Genomic DNA, 14618 nt, shown 5'->3' on the forward strand with positions numbered 1-14618 from the left:
GTTTTGTTTTGTTTTTGAGACAGAGTCTCACTCTGTCACCAGGCTGGAGTGCAGTGGCGTGATCTCAGCTCACTACTGCCTCTGCCTCCTGGGTTCAAGCAATTTTCCTGCCTCAGCCTCCTGAGTAACTGGGATTACAGCCATGCACCACCATGCCCGGCTAATTTTGTATCTTTAGTAGAGACGGGGTTTCTCCATGTTGGTCAGGCTGGTCTGGAACTTCCGACCTCAGGTGATCCACCCACCTTGGCTTCCCAAAGTGCTGGGATTACAGGCATGAGCCACTGTGCCCAGCAGTCAAACTAATTAAAACTGGATAGGGTTACAAAATTTTATTTAGAAACTCGTTTTAGCATTAAAGATGCACTAAAGCAAACAAAAAATCTGGTTTTTTCTTTCAAAAAAGATTTTTATGTAATATTAAAAGAAAATGAAAGGTTTTTGTTTGCCCCTTTGGGTAAATGGCAGAGGAAAAAAGGGGAGGAGAGAGAAGAGACACATTCAGTTGGCCTCATTCTGTCTTCATTGGGTCTTGTTTGGAAAACTAAGTCTCTTCTATCAGAGTAAAGGTTTTTGCCTTTTAAAAAAATTTTTTTGAGTTACCACTTTGGATAAATGAATAACCTGTTATTCTATTTTGTGATATTCAGTGTTTTAAACCTTTGATAGTTGACAGATTTTCTAAAATCAAATTATATAGTGTGTCATTTTCTGACCTAATTAATCCTTTAGACATTAGGTCCCCAGAAGTTCAAAAATGATATGTTTGGCTTATTTGGTATAAAAATTATACAGGAAGCATTGTCAAATATGAAATGGTGCTTGGCTTTCTTTGGGCTGTATTTGTATAAATATGTTATTAGAACGTGTTCCAAAATTATGGGAAACTTCAATAATTTTGATATGATTTAGTGTACATTATTAACAGCTATAGTTATGTGAATTTGTTGTATGTCACAAAAGTAACCAAAATTCCTAGTCAATTGTAGCTTTAATAGTGGCTGTCCTAAAACTTTTGTCATCCACAGACATTTTGTCTTGCTTTGGTCCTTTTCAAAAAGTGGTTTATAATCAGATATAGGACTCTAAGTGCAGATCTCTGATACCTTTAAAAATTGTGCTATTGGAATAGAGGAAATAAATGGAATTTCTAGGACTCTCATGGAGAGCTGATGTGTTAAACATTGCTAATCCTCTTGTTTTCAGACTCAAGAGAACTTATTTCTTTTGACCTATTTGCAACTTTTAACAAGTGAGTAAAGTGTACTCCTGGGAACAAAATTTGGAGCATATTGCTTTCTCTCTATCTGATTTCTTCAGGATTTAGAAACTTTCTGCGAGTATTCTCAACTTATGGCAGTATGATTATTTGCATAAGTGCAATAAGAATCTGTCTTCTTTACTAACAGGACACAATTGGAGAAACTGGTTATTTTAGCAAGGCTTTCACTAAAATGTCATTCATTCTTTAAGGAATCAAAGTGGACTTATAGAGCCAATAAAAGCCCCTCAGGAAAACTGGCCTCATGCCTTGTCTACACAGTCCCTGTACAGGGTTCCTGACCTGTGATAAGTGAGGAATGTCACTTTCTGATAGGCCCAGAAGTCCCAGGTTATCTTGGGACCTTAAAGTGAGGAGTTCACAGGCATTTGCAGGCATAGATAAATCTGTAGCTGGGCTTCAAGGCTTTTAGAAAGTACTTTTTTTTTTTTTTTGGTCAGGCATGGTGGCTCATGCATGTAATCCCAGCACTTTGAGAGGCCAAGGTGGGTGAACACCTGAGGTCAGGAGTTCGAGACCAGCCTGACCAATATGGTGAAACCCCGTCTCTACTAAAAAAAAATACAAAAATTAGCCAGGCTTGGTGGCACGCACCTGTAATCCCAGCTACTCAGGAGGCTGAGACATGAGAATCACTTGAAACTGGGAGGCAGAGGTTACAGTGAGCCGAGATCATGCCACTGCACTCCAGCCTGGGTGACAAAGCGAGACTCCATCTCAAAAAAAAAAAGTACAACCTCAGATTCCTTATAGAACAAAGTTGCAGCAAAGCCAATATTAAAAAGAGCCTAGGTGAAAAATAATTATTCTTGCTGCACTTTATATGAATAATCAGGCCAAGTATAAGACTGAAGTTTAGTTTGCAAATGAATCAATCCTATCATGACTTGCTTTTAATAAAAATGGGGACTGGAGAGAGAAAAATTGTGCTTAAAAAAACTATAATATACATTCTTAGCTGTTCTTGGGTTGTTTTTTGTTTGTTTGTTTGTTTGTTTTTTCCCTGCAGTTTGGAATAAATCCTAAATTCTTTGTGGACTACAAGTCCCCAAACTAATGTTTTCAAATCTTTACTTTAAAACTGGGAATTGCACTCTTTACCCTCATACCCATTGTTTATCTTATAGTATGCTTTTCCTTTAAATGTGGTGCTAAAACTATAGGTGACAATACTAACGTTTTTGCCATGCAAGCCTTGGAACCACAGCCAGGCCTAAGTGAGTATGCTCAGACAGTGGCAAAGACATTCCACTCCTCTTACCTTGGGGTCAACGCCTACCACCACTATGCCCCTGATCAGCAGGAAGAAGTTAGGGTGGTCTCTGCCTGTTTTTCATCTTCTTTAGCCAACACCTTGAGATTAAAGTGTTATAAAACCCACAGGGAGGGATTGAAACGGCCATTGCAAAATTATAACTTAGCGAATGAGATCTAACCTAACCAACTCCATCTTGCTTCTAATCTCCAAGCTGTCCTTGTTCATTCCTGGGCATAGGCGGAACTAACTTTGGGAGGAACTTAGTTTATAGTTTAAAACAAAGATGGTAACAGCCCTTTCCCAAAACAAACCCCCTTCTTGCCTGGGGATTAGACTACCTTTGTAGAACTAACAAATTTAGCCACAAGATTAGAAGTTATTGTTTAGGAGTCACACAACTGGAGGATACAAGACTCTGACCCTCCCTAAACTGCTCCTAAGATCAGTGCTTGAGGTATTTTGCAGACCCTGCACTTGATGGATCAGCTGGCACCACCCAGATTGATAAACTGGCTCATGTGATCTTGTGGCCCCCAACCAGCAACTGACTCCGTGCAAGAGGACAGCTTCGACTTCCTGTTATTTCATTTCTGACCTGACCAATCAGCACTCCCGGTTTACTAGCTTCCTGTCACACACCAAGTTGTCCTTAAAAACTCCTGTCCTCGAACGCTCAGGGAGACGGATTTGAGTGATAATAAAACTCAAATCCATAATAATACGGTCTCCCCCCAAAAAAGTAAATAAATAAATAAAAACCATGTTAGTGGTCATCCAACATGAGGAGACAAAGAGAGAAAAGCAGTGCCTGAAGACAGAAACAAATCGTGATTAATGATTTGGCAGCAAAAGAGGAGGAGCCTATCAAGGAAAATAATAAAATTGTCCAGGGCTTATAGGCATATGTGGTTAGAATTAGAATAAATAATGTCAGGGAAGCCAAGAGCAGAAAGGATAGAGTTCTGAAAAGTGCTTGTTCAACAATCAGAAATAAAGAGAGATTTGGTAAGATAAAGATTGACAAGACTCCAATGAATTTGGCAATTTTAATACATTATTTCAGTAAAGATCATTTCAGTCTTTAGGTGGGGAAAAGGCAAAAGGCAATGGCAGTGGGTTGAGCAGTAGGAGGGACACTTCATTTTCTGAGACAGGAGAAAAGAAAGTAAAGATGAGTGCAGATGTTTATCACAATGGAAATATGCAAATGCAGGCACATGGAAATAATACAACAGCAGGATACCTAAGCTCAAGTGAAATAATTACAAGGAAGAACAATGCTTAAGAGATTTCCCAAACATCATCTTACACAATTGGACTAGCCATTGATGTCTAGGAAATGTCTAGTATACCAACCTCAAATGCAGCTATAAGTAAAACATTAATTTACTTTCTACTGTCATTAGTACAAAGTGCTGCAGTGATGATCTCACAAGAATTTGAATATTGGGTAAATAAGATTGTCCTTAAAGAGGTAAACTATGTGTTTACATATAGTCAATTTATAGGTCAAGTCACTCGAAAGACAGACTTCTTGCCAAGACAAGTAAGCAACAGTTGACTATTCCTTATTAACTATATTAATATAGCTGATGAATGAATGTATCCAGAAAAAGGAAAGGGAGATATTGATTGGCTACAGAAGTAGACTAAAAGAGGAATCACCCAGGTAAGCCCATCTAAGCACTGGGTGTGTACATTTGTCTTGCTGGCAAGGCTATTCCTGTTGAGAGAACTATGTAAGTCAGGTTTCTCCAGAAACAAAAGCAATAGGGGTGTGTGTGTGTGTGTGTGTGTGTGTGTGTGTGTCTGTGTCTGTGTCGAGAAAGAGAAAGATTTATTGTGAGGCATTGGCCTACACAGTTGTGGGGGTTATAACCTCCAAAATCTTCAGGGTAGGCAAGCAGGCTAGAGACTCAGGGAAGACTGGCAAGGAAGAATTGGAGTCCAAAGGCAGTCTGCTGCCAGAATTCTCTCTTCTATGAGGTACCTCTGTCTTTTTCTCTTAAAGCCTGCAACTGATTGGAGTAGACTACCACCGATGTCCCCTTAAAGCCCAAGGGTTAGCTTCGGTTAACTTATGATGAATGCTACCTGGCCTGAGACTCACCCTCCAGGTCAGTGGGCTCCCCTCTGGCCCAGGGAAGGTCCAGAAATGCTGTCCAGCAGCCTAGGCCTAGATGCGGGAACCCCAAAAGCCTGCTTTTTACTCTACTCCTTTGTGGTTGAGCTGGTATCTAGGGTGCAAGACAAAGTCCACTTTACTTTTCCTTCTGCTTTTCTCAAACAGAATGAGTCTTTCACTGCAGCCACCACAGCTGGGAATGTGCTGGGTCACCACTAAAGTCAGCATGTCTCACAGCCCAACGCACATGGCATACTCCCTAGTTATCACCGCTGGTTATTCAGGGTGCAAGGGCTCTTTAGTCAGCGGGAGATGAATCCCACCAGGACTGGGTCTTTCTTTTCAAGGCCTAAGGTTCCCTTCTGGCCCAGGGTCTCATCTAGCAACGTCATCCAGGAGCTAGGGCTTAGAAAGGGGGCCTCACAACTCTGCTCAGTGCCCTATTTTGCTATGACTGAGCTGATGTCCAACATGCAAGACAAAGTCCTCTTTACTTTTCTTTCTCCTCTCCTCAAGCAGAAGAAAGGACTTACTTTATTTGCTGAGAACTGTGCTACCTGGGGTTGGGGGAGGAGAGATGCAAGCACTCCGCTAGTCACCCTGGCTGGTGTCCCAGTAGGTTGTATGCCCTCCAGGTCTGCCAGCTCCAAGCCCAGCTCAGCACTATGATCTGCTTAGGAACTGCAGTCCCAATGACCCAGACTGCCCTTCACGTTTATTTAGAGTCCCAGAGCACTTTTGCCAACAGTGGCAGGGCTTGCTGGAACTCAGGTTCTGACTGCTGGGATGGGCAATTCCCCTCTGGCTAGGGCTGGTCTAAATGTCCCCTCTGTAGGTAGGCTTCAGCTGAGTTCAGCCCAGTTTTGCCTTCCACTGTAACAGGGCAACACTGAATTCAATGTGCTCTCCCTCCCTCAAGAGCACAGATTCTCTCTCCTTGCCATGAAGCTACTGCCAGGGGACTGGGGAGGGGTGATATCAGTGATTCGAGACGGTTTTTCCTACCCCCTTCAGTGCCTCTTTCAGCGATATGAAGTTAAAACTAGGTATTGATTGGTTACTCACCTGATTTTTGTTTTTTATGAAAGTGTTTTTTTGTGTCAATAGTTGTCAAAGTTGGTGTTCCTGTTGGGAAAATGATCCGTAGAGGATTCTATTCAGCCATTTTGCTTCATCCCTCCCTCTAGATTTGTTTGAGCTTTCCTCATGGTTTCAATAAGGTTATGTATTTTTGGCAGAAATACTATATAAGTGTCATGTTGTTCTTAGCAGTATTTCTCATCAGGAGGCACTTGATGACTATTTGTCACTGTGATATTATAAAGTACATGCTTTATTTGATCTCCAACCCATACAACTAAAATCCTTAGAATCCCCAAAGTCTTTTTGTATGCTAATGATTGACTGATGGTTGGCAGCTTCTAGGTAGCTTCAGGATGGGGGCTAGTCACTGCAAAAACTAAGGCAGGATTAGGAGGTTGAGACTTTCACCTCTGAGGAGGGTAGAGGAAAGTTAAGTTGATCATTAATGGCTAATGATTTAACCAATAGTGCCTATGTTATGAAGCTTCCATAAAAACCCAAAAGGACGGGGTTCAGAGAGCTTTCAGGTAGCCAAAACCATAGAGGCTCCTGGAGGATGGCTCACCTGGGGAGGGCATCCACATCCCCTTCCCATGCCTCAGCATATGCATCTCTTCATCTATACCCTTTGTAATATCTTTTATAGTGTACTGGTAAATGTAAATGTTTCCCTGCGTTATGTGAGCTGCTCTAGCAAATTAACCAAATCTGAGGAGGCGGTCATGAGACCCCAATTTATAACCAATTGTCAGAAGCACAGGTAAAACAACCTAGGACTTGAGACTGACATCTGAAGTGGGGAGTGGGAGGCAGTCTTGGAGACTGAGCCCTCAATCGTGGGATCTCCAGGAAGATACTCTCAGAAATGAATTGAATTGAATTAGAGGATATCCAGGTGGTGTCCGGTACAGAACTGCTTGGTGTGGCGGGGAGAGGGGGAACCCATACATCTGGTCACAGAAATATTCTGTGTTGTTGCAGTGTGAAAGCAGAGGAAAACCGTTTGAGTTTTCTCCACTCAGTCCCATTATTGGTGATGTTAACTTTGATCACTCAATTAAGGTGCTGTCTGCCAGGTTGCTCCCCTATAAAGTTACTAGTTTTCCTTTTATAATTAATTGGTAATTTGTGACTGGATAAGTTGAGACCATGTAAGTTTCCTGTTGTGTATGGGATAGTTTAGCATCCAATTGATTACCTGAATCAATTGTCACCTAATAATAGACTTTTTACTTTCCATTGCAGAGAAATAATTAAAAGAGGCAATAGTCAGAGACTCCTTGAATTCATGGTATATCATCTGTCTCTGGTAGACAGCTGAGCTGAGAACTCTAGGAACCATTCCCTGCAGACCAAAAATGAGAATTATGCTGGAGATTTTAAAGGAAGCAAACATTTCAAATTTGGAAGAACCTGCTGCTACTATGGGCTATTTGGCCATTAGTGAGAAGAGGTTCACACACTAGTTTAAATCAGTTGTTCAAATAGCTGAACTCTACCTGAAAAAAAAACTCACATATGCCTCTGGCTAAAGAATATTCCTGAGGCAAATCAAAGAGAACAGAAGACATACTAAGATCAAGTGTTAGCTTAAGATGCTCTGACCCTTAACATCTACCAAAAAAGAAAAACAAGGTGACCACAGGTCTAGGGCCAGTATGATTCTGACCTAGATTGAGAAGCGGCCCATCTGTGGTTTGTGCTCAGAGAGAAAAAGGGGATGTCTGCAAGGGACTAAGGATTCTATTGGTTCTAGCAGGAGTGGGACCCAAAATTCATCTCAGGCTGCGAGAATCTACTTTTGCAAATAGTGTTGGATGTTCTTCACCTTTTCCCTCCATGAGATGGGCAGCAAATTGCCTACTTACAGGGCTCCTTCAAGTCATACCCACTGTGTTAGGCACAGCATGGTGCTGGAAAACAAAAAACAGATAACACAAATAAGAAGACTGTAAGAAATTTTAGGGATAATTAGTACTTGTCGTTTTCAAGAATTTTTGTAATTTCTTAAATTCCCCTTTGCTTATTATAAGGTTTAAATTGTTTTGGTTTTGGTCTGCAGTTAATTAAGCATTCCTATGAGTTGGAGGCAGTACTGAACAAAAAGGTAAAGATATTTCAGGTATAGATTATAGACTTTAATGAAAGGGCAGCCTCACATGTGCTCAGGAAAGCTGAAGTAAGCATGGATTTGTTTATTTATTTATTTCTTTATATCTTTAACAGGGTTTTGTTCTGTGGCCCAAGCTGGAGTGCAGTGTTCTGATCATGGCTCACTGCAGCCTCAACTTCCTGGGCTCAAGTGATCCTCCCACCTCACCACCCAAGTAGCTGGGACTACAGGCATGTGTGCCACCAGGCCCAGGTAATTTTTTTATTTTTTGTAAAGATGGGGTCTCACTATGTTGCCCAAGCTGGTCTTGAACTCCTCAAGCAATCCACCTTAGCCTCTCAAAGTGCTGGGATTACAGGCATGAGTCACTGTGCCTGGCCCAAGTATGGATTTTTTTGCATTGATCTTTTGGAGCACACCTGTAAAATCAATTCAAAATTCAGTGTAAATGATTATCATATTTTAAAACAACTTGTGGAATAAGAGAGAATTACATCCACTGTGTGCTTAATGTATAATTTGGCCCTATCTAATCCTTAGAAGAATCATGTAATTTTTTATTTATGGAAGAGAAAACTAAAGTTCAAAAAAATGCTATGAACATGCGATGTGTAAGTTACAGGGCTACTGTAAAAGCCCAGATCTGATTTCAGAATCCTTTTCACAGTGCTATAGTGCTTACATGTTACTTTCATACTAAGAAGTATTTGAGAGTAACAAAAGAAAAGAAAATGAGAAAAAGATGATTTGTAAGGTAATTAAAAGATGCTAGTTGTACATCATTCGAATTTGAGTTTGGGTTATAAAAATCTTTGGTCCATGGAAAAAATTGTAAGTCCTTTGTTGCTATTATCTTTGCTTACTGTACAATAAATAAACACCAGGAAGAAAAATATTTCCATAGAGTTTGCTTATGAATTGCTCTTCTAGTCTTATTTTAAAAATTATTTTTCTGAGCCTTTGAACTGATTGAATTCTGGAGGAATTTATTCTATTCCTTAGAATTAAATCTTCAGATTCTTACAACACAAGTCCTTTGGTCTATGCTGAGTCAGTAAATTCTGTCTCCCAGGCAACTTTGTGTAAATCAAAGCTGAAGGTCAGACCAAAATTAATGCATTACATTAAAGTAAAATAGGATTGCTTTGTATTTCAATTTGTTCTATTTGGTTTTCAGTGTTTAAACGCCCCTATTGCCATTGTTGGTTATTCTCAATAGTTTGAATCTGTTGTTATTCAAAATCTAAAGAATTTTATGAAAGAAAAATTAAATTTTAAAAAGTTAAATAGTAGTTAAGCAAAATAATCAATCAAGTAATAAACCTGCATCTTCATAAGTAATGAGTGATTAAAATCTAAATAATGAGAAAATATTGCTCACTTATCAAGTGAGTAGATTTAGAAAATAGTATCCAGGACTGGTCATCAGGTGCAGAGAAATATTTCCTGTTTTGGCTCCACATTCCTATAATCCTACACACCCCTAGTTCAGGCCCTCATTATCCCCTGCCTGGACAATCTCAGCAACACACTTCTAACTTGTCTGCCTGATTACAGTATTGTATTTTTTAAATCCCATCTTCACACTGCAGCCTGAGATATACAGTATACCTGAAATATAATTCTAGCCATTTTACTGCTTCTGTTTCTCAGTCTCTCAGTTTCCAGGGTGGAATAGTTAATAATGTATCTGTAAAGAAATAGCTAAATGCATGGTTGCAGTTCAATTTTGCCATGGTTAGTACAGACAATACAAATCTCACTAAGTCCAAGATTTGTTGCTCTGACAGCCACAGGAAGCCAAATTAGAATTACAATGTTGCTTAATAAGCATGGAATTAGAATAGGAACATTAGTTATAGAATTCAAATGGCTAATGGAATCAGGTTAAAGAAGCTCGGCGCTCTCACCTCACCAGGACACTTTCATCAGCCTGATCATTCTCTGCCCTGACAATGCTTGAGTGGGTATTAGCCACTTTTCATTTTGGGTTTCCATTTTCTCTACTCCAGATAGAATTTACCTTTTTGTTTATACAGTCTCTCCAAATAAGGCATAATACCACTGCTTAGGGTTTTACTTATTAAATGTTAATCATATTCTAGACCTGCCTCTTGAGACTGCGGCCAGGTTATTTTGATTGGAGTTTTGGAGTATTCTCAAATTCTTTAGCTCTGCAATTCTACAAAGTCTCCAAGTCGATTCCTACAAGGTCACAAATTTATGCAAATAGTGCTTTGCATAGAGTAGGTACTCAACTATTGCTTAGGTATGGGGATAACCTAACTGGGGATAACTATTGCTTAGGTCTAGGGATGACTTAGACAGACACTGTTCCTGGTTTTTTGTTTTTAAGCCACTAAGAGTAGCTTTCTCAGAAGGCAATCTTATTTTTCTTACTGATAATTTCTTGATGTGCCTCTCACTGTTGACACTATTACCAAAAATAGACCATTTGGGAGGCTAGCTAAAAATTTTAAGTAGTCATTTTTTATTATAATAACTTCTCAATTTTATTTGGCTTTTAAAAAAATGTAGCAGTGAGGATGACCCTAAGTAGATAATTTTAGTTAACTTGTAGAATAATAACCCTTAATTTAAGTCAAAATGTTTGCGTTAGGGGTGTAGAGTTTGAAAGTTTTCATTAAATTGTATGCTACATTCATACACTCATTGCATTCTTCCACTGCCTGATAGTGTTCTGAGCCCTGTGTTCTAAGCAGCAATTGTTAAGAAATCCTTGTACTGGGCCAGGCGCGGTGGCTCACGCCTGTAATCCCAGGCCGTGGGAGGCTGAGGCAGGTGGATCATGAGGTCAGGAGATCGAGACCATCCTAGCCAACATGGTGAAACCCTGTCTCTACTAAAAATACAAAAATTAGCTGGGTGGGGTGGTGTGCACCTGTAGTCCCAGCTACTAAGGAGGCTGAGGCAGGAGAATCCTTGAACCCAGGAGGCAGAGGTTGCAGTGAGCTGAGATCATGCCACTGTACTCCAGCCTGGGTGACAGAGCAAGACTCCAACTCAAAAAAAAAAAAAAAGAAAGAAATCCTTGTACCATTTTGTATTTGAGGAAATGGCTAACTACAAAATACAACCTTGGTCTCACATGTTTGAAGCTGTCTCCATCCTTCCTCATAACTCCCATATGGCTCCTTTGTTTATCTGCATCTATAAAACCCCAAGCCTCTCCCTGTTCTTTGAGATGCTTTAATGTTTTTCATTAATGAGTGTTTTCCCTATTGCAATTGCCCAAATAAAATCATCCCCTTAATTGTCCAGCATTCCTTGTCACAAACCAAATCATAATGCTCAATGCCACTTTAACACAAAGTTGATGGGTTAAGTGAGTTAATACATGAGCGTATAGCACTTCGAATGGTGTCAGACACCTATTATATGTTCAACAATGTATTATCCATAATACCTAAATTATCTATAGGTACATAGGTATATATTATACATATATTAATTATTTATGTATAATTATAATAATTATTTTTAATTGTTATTAACTCCTAATCAGGAAAGACAGTTCAGAGAAATCTACTCATCCGTATATTTTATTTCCAGTGTTGCAATCTGAACTAAATTGACCACAGGAGGAGCAAGAAAAGGTCAAGTGAGTAACTGGGAGAACAAGGGTAGGAAAAGGAAAAATATATGGTTGGTTTTCTCCTATATTCCCAATGCTACTTCCAGATAATAGAGCCAGCACCCTCCCTTCCAATCTCATCATTTGAAATGTATATCTTTGGCCGGGTGCAGTGGCTCAAGCCTGTAATCCCAGCACTTTGGGAGGCCGAGGCAGGTGGATCACGAGGTCAGGAGATCGAGACCATCCTGGCTAACACGGCGAAACCCTGTCTCTACTAAAAATACAAAAAAATTAGCTGGGCGAGATGGCGGGCGCCTGTAGTCCCAGCTACTCAGGAGGCTGAGGCAGGAGAATGGCGTGAACCCGGGAGGCGGAGCTTGCAGTGAGCCAAGATCTCGCCACTGCACTCCAGCCTGGGCGACAGAGTGACACTCCGTCTCAAAAAAAAAAAAAAAAGAAAAAGGAAAAAGAAAAAAAGAAATATATATCTTCAGTCCAAATCTCTTCTCCCACTTCAAAGCATTATAGTTCTCCTCTAGCAAAATCTTCTTCCTTCTCCTTTGATACCTTCATCCTTCAACAGCATATTCTTTCTGTACACCAGTATCTTCTACATACTGAGGGCATTTCACAGCTCCAGTTTCTTTAGTTCATATTTCTTTCCTTCCTTGACTCTGTAGACCTTCATCCCCATTCCACTAGCCAAGCTCCTGCAGAGCCTTTACTTTGTTTTTCTCTTCACAATAACTGACCCCTGAATTCTTTAAATCAGAAATCCTTTAAGAAATTATCCTTTAAGATAATTTATTTTGTACATGCCACATTTCCTGCTTTTACCTCACAAAGATTAACTAGGTAGTCACCTTCATCATGACTTTAAGTTACCGAACCATTCCCTCTTTCTCAGGCTAACCTTTACCTCCTTGCCTCCCAACACCCTCTTCAAATTCCAGTGTATTTGTGATGTGTTCAGCTTCAGAGAAGAGAAACCATAACGAAAAGAGGCTTAAACCAGGCTAGTCTGATGGTAGTGGGTTATCAGAATTTATTAACACTGTTGTCACTAAAGTTGGTATATAACCCCCATTGCTAAATTGGACTGGATTTTAAGAAGAAAAAATAAATAAGTAAAAATTTTTAAAAAGTGGCTCAAATCAAAATTCTCTGAGAATAGGAAATGGTTAAAAGTAAGCTGAGATATTTATCATTTAGTCTTGGGTAGTCGCTTGAGGCACAGATTGTCTCCAGTGCTAAGCAGCTTTGTCTAGCTACCCACATGTAGCATATGAGTATGTGTGGTGAGACACGGAAAAGGGTCGGAAGCACTGGCCTAAAGAAATAGGAGTTTACTGGCTCATTTTGTTCCCAGACCAAACCGAGGGTCGGGCTACTTATTCTCATGGCCCAATAACAAGATGCAGATGAACTGGGAGAGAAGAGAGTTTATATCTGTAACCGGTTACAGGGAGAAGGCCTGGAAATTGTCACCGACCAAATCAAAATTACAAAATTTTCCAGAGCTTATATATATTCATCTAAAGACAAAAGTGATTAACTTCTTATAATCTATAACTAAGATGTGAATCCTGAAGACCTTCCTCTGGAGCCTCAGTAAATTTACTTAATCTAAATGGGTCTAGATCCTGGGGTGATTATCCTTATTTTGTCTACTGCTAAGCCATGGAGGTTTGGGGAGTTCCTTTAGTCCCCAGTAAACTTGTTTGTGGAAGTCTGGGGAGTTTCTTCAGACCCCCAATAAAACTTGTTTAATCCTAAATGGGTCCCATTAAGAAATTCCTTCATTACCTTACCATGCTTTAAGGCCCAGAAAAGGCCTAGGCAAAACTCTTAGTGGGCTTTTGTTACATTCCAGCCTTTGTATAAGGGCACTGGCTCTATCAGCTTTTAATATTTAACTTAACCACTCAGTTAGTACTGAAACAGTTGTTATGAAGGCCTGTGTTAGTGAGACCTGGCCTGCCACAAGGTGACACAAATCCCAGGGTAAAAGTTCTGGGCTGATACTTACAATGCCATTGGGCACCCATGCACTCTCTACCTTTTTGGTCTGCCATCCTTACTATACTGTCATTTTTCTTTTACTCTTTGCCTCATGGTACCAAATGACATCAGTGCCTCTAGGCCTCAAAACCACAAACCAGGCAAAAAGAAGAGAGGGAAAGTAATGGCACCAAATCACATTTGCTTATAATCCATTGGCTAGAAACATATCACATGGCCACCATAGTTTCAAGAAAGGCTGAGCAATTGAGTCTTTAGGTTTTACAGACACCCTAATAAAGTAAAGAAAAAGGCAGGTGGGAAATGGAGGGAGTGGAGTGGGCATTATGGGAGCTGTGATGGTTAATACTGTCAACTTGATTGGATTGTAAGATGCAAAGTATTGACCCTGGGTGTGTCTGTGAGGGTGTTGCCAAAGGAGATTAACATTTGAGTCAGTGGGCTGGGAAAGGCAGACCCACCCTTAATCTGGGTGGGCACAATCTAATCAGCTGCCAGCATGGCCAGATTAAAAGCAGGCAGAAGAATGTGGAAAGGCTAGAATGGCTTAGCCTCCCAGCCTACATCTTTCTCCTGTGCTGGATGCTTCCTGCCCTTGAATATCAGACTCCAAGTTCTTCAGCTTTGGGACTCAGACTGGCTGCCTTGCTCCTCAGCTTGCAGATGGCCTATCGTGGGACCTTGTGATCATGTGAGTTAATGCTACTTAATAAATTTCCCTTTATATATATATCTATCCTATTAGTTCTGTCCCTCTAGAGAACCCTAACACAGGAACCAACATATAGAATCTGACACACCACAACTCCAAAATGGCAATATTTAATACAGCCATCCCTAGCAGAAGTTCTACACCCTAGATTCTCCTAACCATGCAATGTACCTATGGCATCACACCCAACTCTGAATCTACCTCAGTGTGTGCTCCCAGCCTCTTACTAAAGAATGAGATGATAATGAGGAAAGACTGAGGTCAATTCCATTATTAATTCTCACACTCTAATTGAAATCCAGTGTATTTTAAGCTTCCCTTCCAGTGACATCCTAAAATAAACCTAATTGTAGTTATTATGCATCTTTCTTTTAAATGCCCATTGCTTTTCATCATAGGAAATAAAAACCTAATATTAAAGCTGT

The 14618-nt window shown here is 40.1% G+C and overlaps 1 long non-coding RNA gene across 1 annotated transcript in view; it reads left to right on the plus strand.

Moving 5' to 3' along the window:
- LOC129397616 (uncharacterized) overlaps nucleotides 1-12381 on the plus strand; it is a 28933-nt gene extending 16552 nt beyond the window's left edge. Inside the window, exons 2-3 of the long non-coding RNA XR_008625188.2 lie at nucleotides 7975-8113; nucleotides 11435-12381. This is a non-coding gene — a long non-coding RNA (uncharacterized LOC129397616). The remainder of the gene's footprint in view (nucleotides 1-7974; nucleotides 8114-11434) is intronic.
- Nucleotides 12382-14618: the final 2237 nt, after the last annotated feature.

Source organism: Pan paniscus, chromosome 3 (genome assembly GCF_029289425.2).
Source record: "Pan paniscus chromosome 3, NHGRI_mPanPan1-v2.0_pri, whole genome shotgun sequence".
NCBI classification, from domain to species: Eukaryota; Metazoa; Chordata; class Mammalia; order Primates; family Hominidae; genus Pan; species Pan paniscus.